At 31.2% G+C, this 5,860-nt stretch overlaps 1 pseudogene across 1 annotated transcript; it reads left to right on the top strand.

Annotated features, from left to right (window-relative positions):
* The first annotated feature begins 201 nt into the window (after window positions 1-201).
* LOC114267357 ((-)-germacrene D synthase-like) lies at window positions 202-5,255 on the top strand (annotated as a pseudogene). Its single transcript, XR_014338563.1, has 7 exons — window positions 202-406; window positions 1,011-1,290; window positions 1,422-1,794; window positions 2,024-2,242; window positions 2,337-2,475; window positions 2,587-2,835; window positions 4,843-5,255. The product of XR_014338563.1 is annotated as a (-)-germacrene D synthase-like (transcript).
* The last annotated feature ends 605 nt before the right edge of the window (window positions 5,256-5,860 follow it).

The following is a 5,860-nucleotide window of genomic DNA, read 5'->3' as shown; positions in this document are numbered from 1 at the left end:
TCGCCAAAAGTCTTCACTTTTGGCTACTAATTCCATTTTAGTCGCCGAAAGTGCTACTTTCAGCGACGAAATTTTTTTTTTAGTCGCCATTTGTGCTTTTTGTTGTAGTGTGTTTCGCCTCCAAATACATGGGATTGCAGTATAAATAGCAAAGCACTAGAGCTCCTTGGTCGATATCAGCCACAGGCAAGTGGCAACAGAAAAAAAAAAGAGGCCACAAGAGTGTTCTTATTCACTTCCATTTTCTTGTCACACAACCAAAAACAAAAACATGGAATTATCTATTCATGCTTTACCTATTCTTGATTCAACCAAAAATATGGTACCGCAGGTCACTCGACGCTCAGCCAATTATCATCCTACCATTTGGGGAGATCATTTCCTCGCATATGCCTCTCATGCCGTGGTAAAATTGGATTTGATAGCATTGCACATATTTAATGTTTGTCTTTAATTTCATGCATGATTTTAAATAATAGTATTAAAACAAGTATTAGTAAGGATATGGTATGGATATCAAATGGTATGGACCAATATATCTATAAATATTAGTACCAAAAGTCTAAAATCTTATTACATATCAACTGATATTTAAAATCTGACAACATGGACACAAAAGAAACTACATGGAATTTTGTTGAACAACCATGTTTATTATCATGGAATTTTGTTGGACACATGCATTATACATATATATATATATATATATATGTTTCCATGTTGCAGGAAGTAGATGTTAGCATGGAGCAACAACTCTGTTTTTATAATTAATATCTCTGTTTCATATAGAAAGACTTGATAATAACTAATTTGGTTATTATTTTTCAAATTCACAATAACTAATTTGGTTATTATTCCATTTGAAAACTAACATTAATTATGAACAGTGAAGTTTGATTTCAGTTACAAAAATAATATTATCAAATTATTCTTGCTTTATTTTATATATAAATTTTGAGTAAGAATATAATTTTCTTTGTATATATCCTATATTCTCATTGTTTGTGTAGGAAGTGGATGTTAAAATGGGCCAACTACTTCAACAGCAGAAAGAAGAAGTGAGAAAGATGCTAGTGGCAGCTAATGATCAGCCTTCACAGAAACTGAACTTCATCGATGCAATCCAACGCCTAGGCGTGTCTTACCATTTTGAAAGTGAGATTGAGACAACTTTACAACACATATATGAAACCAATTATGATCACCATGATGACAAAGCCAACAATGATCTTTATACTGTTGCTCTCTTGTTTCGGTTACTTAGACAACAAGGATATCCCATCTCTTGTGGTAAGTCTCATTTGCCATGCATTTGATGTTTTGGTATCTGAACAAGGCTAAAAGAAGTCAAGCACAACCATACAAGTCCATATGTTATTTTGTGTCACACTAATATATCATGTGTCGGATGGGTTGCGCAGATGTGTTCAACAAATTCAAGGATGACAATGGCAAAATTTGTGAATCCTTAATTGGCGATGTGCGAGGATTGTTAAGCTTGTATGAGGCTGCACATCTTAGGTTGCGAGGAGAAGATATACTAGATGAAGCACTGTCTTTTACCATCACTCACCTTGAGTCTGCGGTACCCAACTTGAGCAATCTTGTTCAAGAACAAGTAATTCATGCTCTGAATCAGCCCATACACAAGGGCTTGACAAGGCTAGAGGCGACCTGTTACTTCTTCTTCTATGAGCAAGATGATTCTCACAATAAAGTTCTACTGAATTTTGCAAAACTAGATTTCAACCTATTGCAAAAAATGCACCAATGGGAGCTAAGCGAAATCACAAGGTGACTTTTATAAATTTATGCCCATAAAAAAATAATAGGAAAATTCCCAGAATGTAAATGTATAGTATAAATTTAAATTGTACACTTTTTTGATCCATACATTTCAAATTCTGAGCGCTTCTTTAAATATTTTTTATGGATATGTAAGGTTGTTAATCAAGTCAGGCTTTTCCAGTCATATTGAATTGGTTTAAAAATTGACTAACATGGATCCTATTACATATTTTAGGTGGTGGAAAGAATTGGACTTTGCAAAGAAATTGCCATTTGCGAGAGACAGAATAGTGGAGTGCTATTTTTGGGTATTGGGAGTTTATTTTGAGCCCCAATACCAACTTGCTAGAAGGATGCTAACCAAAGTGATTGCCTTGACTTCCATTATTGATGACATCTATGATGTCTATGGTACTTTAGAAGAACTTGTGCTCTTCACTGATGCAATTGAGAGGTTCAAACCGATTCATTCCCTTAATGAACTTTGCATTTGATCTCATAGAAGTATCAAAATCTCTTCAATTGTTCATTATCTATCTCTATTTCAGGTGGGAAATCAGTGCCATAGATCAACTTCCAGAGTACATGAAACCATGTTATCAAGCACTTCTAGATGTTTACAACATGATTGATGAAGAGATGGCCAGGAAAGGAAGATCATATCACGTCCACTATGCAAAATCTGCAGTAAGCCTCGTACTAACTGGTTACAAACAAACAATTTGTGATTAGCAATAAGATTACATTTGAAATTTGATCAAAAAGCAATAATACTGGTCAATTTTGTTCAAATCTCAGATGAAAAATTTAGTTAGAGCATACTTTGAAGAAGCCAAATGGTTTCACCAAGGCTATGTTCCAAGTATCGAAGAGTATATGCAAGTTGCACTAGTAACCTGTGGTTACACAATGCTAGCAACCACTTCCTTTGTTGGGATGGGGGAGGTGGTGTCCAAAGAGGCCTTTGATTGGGTGTCAAGTGATCCTTTAATTGTTCAAGCTTCATCAGTAGTTAACAGACTCATGGATGACATGGTTAGCCACAAGGTAATAAGATAAATCAGAAGTCTTGCAAAATGGTTTATTATGATGTAATCCCGATGATCACGCGGTATTGTTAATGTGGTGAGCTTTGTTCATCTTTACTGAATTAAAAAAAAAAAAAAGACATTTAAAGCAAAATTAATTTATTTTAGAAGATTTGAAGTAAGATTATATAGCTTTTGGAAATCAAAATATTAATTTATTTTACAAAAACTCAAAATAATATTAAAATAATTAGATTTTTCAAAGGTTTGGGGTGACTAAAATACTAATTAATTCTATAATTATTAAAAATTGAATGAAAATAATGAAATTTTTAAAAATTTGGGATAGCGAAAGTAAAATTATTTAGATTTTGGAAGGTTAGAATAATATTATATTTATTTTGAAAGAGTCAAAATGCGAACTTCTTTTTATAAATATTCATAATTACATGATAAAATGCAAATTTTCGTAAGTTTGGAAGGGCAATGGCCCCCACTCGTCACCCTCTGTGTCCGCAACTGGTTGGATCCTATATAATTATAAGAGTGTTAGATATTTTTCTAAAATAACTTTAATTTGAGGTGGTTGTTGGCCTTTCATGTCAAGGTGTTTTTTTATTTATTTATTTTAATTTCTTTTAATAGCTTGTTAAATCCAAGAAGAAAATAAGGCAAACCCATCGTCACTGACTTCGACTCTGAACATGAGTAAAATGATGCTTGGGGGAACTAATCAGTCTACAGTGAGCCCTCATCATTGTGGCTAATTCATCATCGACTTAAGGCTTCGTTTGGGATGTGGAGTTAGCTTTTTAATTTTTTGACTTTTTAATTATTTTTGTAAATAGTCTCGTATGGGATGGGTTTTTTTTTTATTTTATTTTATAACTTTTGTGAGGGGGAAAAAAAAAAAATGGTTATAGTTTGGATATAACAACTTTCAGCCTGAGAGTAAAAAGTCTATTTTGTCTTTTTATGACTAAAATAGCCCCAACCTAACCCAAACTCACATGTCAAACAAGCACTAAGGCTTAATTTGGAAACTTTCTCTATTTTTTTACACATTTTTTAATAAAAAAAAGAAAAAAAAAACTAAAAAATCACCTTTTTAACCAACTTACCAAAACAACTTTAAGTTAATTCCAATTTTTTGTTTAGTTAGATTTTGATAGTTAACAGAATAAGTACTTCGATTCAGTTGGTGTTAAGAAAAAAATTTGATATCGATTCAAAAATTTTAATTTTGTTAATTAAGAATCTAAAACTAATCATGTATTATGGTTTGGGTTATTTAGTTTTGAGAGACTTATGTGTAAGTCTTAATAGGTGAACTTATTGTACGATAGGTTTTAGAATAATTAATAGCATTTTTTATCAAACACTATTAAAAACGTCACTAATTGTTAATTTTTAGTGACAGTTTAAAAATTGTCACAAAAAATATTACTACTTATAAGTTTTAGCGATAATTTTAAAAAATTGTCACAAAAAGATGTCATTCGTCACAGAAAAATGTTACTAATTGTAAGTTTTAACGACAATTTATAAAAACCATAACAAAAAAAGCCAGTAATTCAATTTTTAGCGACATATATAAAAAACCATCACAAAAATTTATTTTTAGTGTCGATTTTACTAAGAGCAATAGAACTTGATGAGGATTGAGTCTAACTAGTAGAACCTATTGATAGTTTACCCTTTAGTTTTTCAATTTAATGTAAATGAAGGATTATTTACCAGAGATTTTAAGGATTTTATAAAATTTTCTAGAATCCAATATCAGAAGTAAATGAAAAGAGATCGAAGAAAATGTTCTGTAAATGCCTCTCCTAAATTTTAATGCAAAATGTGAATATAAAAATATTTAAATATAATATTTTGACAGATTTGGTCGATGTTGGTGTAAAAAAATTTATTTCTCAAAATTAAAATATATAAATTATAATACATTACAATATTTATGAAATTTGAACAGATTCTTAATTTTATATCACATCCTCTGACTTGATGATAACACTAATTGTAGTTTGAGCAACAAAGAGGTCATGTAGTCTCTGCTGTCGAATGTTACATGAAACAATATGGTGCATCAGAGGAAGAAGTGCTCGTTGAATTTCGAAAGCGGGTTACTAATGCATGGAAAGACATAAATCAAGAGTGCCTCCACCCAACAGTAGTCCCAATGCCTCTCTTGTTGCGAGTAGTCAATCTTGCACGAGTGATGGATGTTTATACAAGGACGAAGATGGATACACACATTCTGGAACCAAGCTCAAAGGTTTTGTGACCTCGGTGCTTATCGATTCAGTGCCAACATCAACATACAAAGAATAAAAGCGAATCACAAATTGGAGACATAATGTCTGTGGACTGACAAGATTTTTCACAAATGGATCCACCAATAAATTCTATAAAATCTTATTTATACATATGTATTTTGTGTGTCTGTGTGTCTGTGTGTTTTATGTATATATATATATATATTTGTAACAGAACTAGCATTACTCTACGAATAATTCTCTTTGTAATGGGAAGTCCGGATTAATCTCTTTCCTGAAAGATTGTAATATGATATGAAATCATTTTTAACAAAGGAATTTTTTGTTAGCATCATCATATTTGTACATGTCAAACTCAAAGCAATATTTGAAAATAACAGAGTTAAATAGTCTAATTTGTGACAAGTGGAAAACAATGAATCGAGCTCGGAATTATGTCCAAGTTGTGATATTCCTAGGACTGTAAGAAAAAATTGGTGAACCAAGCTTCGAGATCAACTAAATTTTAGTTTTTGGTACCGGATTGAAAATAAATTACTATAGCAAAATGATTTTATATTTTGATTATATAAGTGTCAAAAAATAAGCGATTAATGCTAAAATAAAAATAAGAAAAATAATGCATTTATAAAGAAATCACAATTTTTTTTTTCATTTATTTATTTTGGGAGAAATTTTATATTTTGATTAGATATTAAAATGTCCCCTTAATTGGAGCGAATCAAATCAATTTCTACCACTTTTCTCGAACCCATTGAAACCTTA

This window comes from Camellia sinensis, chromosome 8 (genome assembly GCF_055761805.1).
Source record: "Camellia sinensis isolate YWXY chromosome 8, ASM5576180v1, whole genome shotgun sequence".
Classification (NCBI taxonomy): domain Eukaryota; kingdom Viridiplantae; phylum Streptophyta; class Magnoliopsida; order Ericales; family Theaceae; genus Camellia; species Camellia sinensis.
Note: the sequence above shows the minus strand (reverse complement) of the source record. Positions and strands in the feature narration are given on the sequence as shown.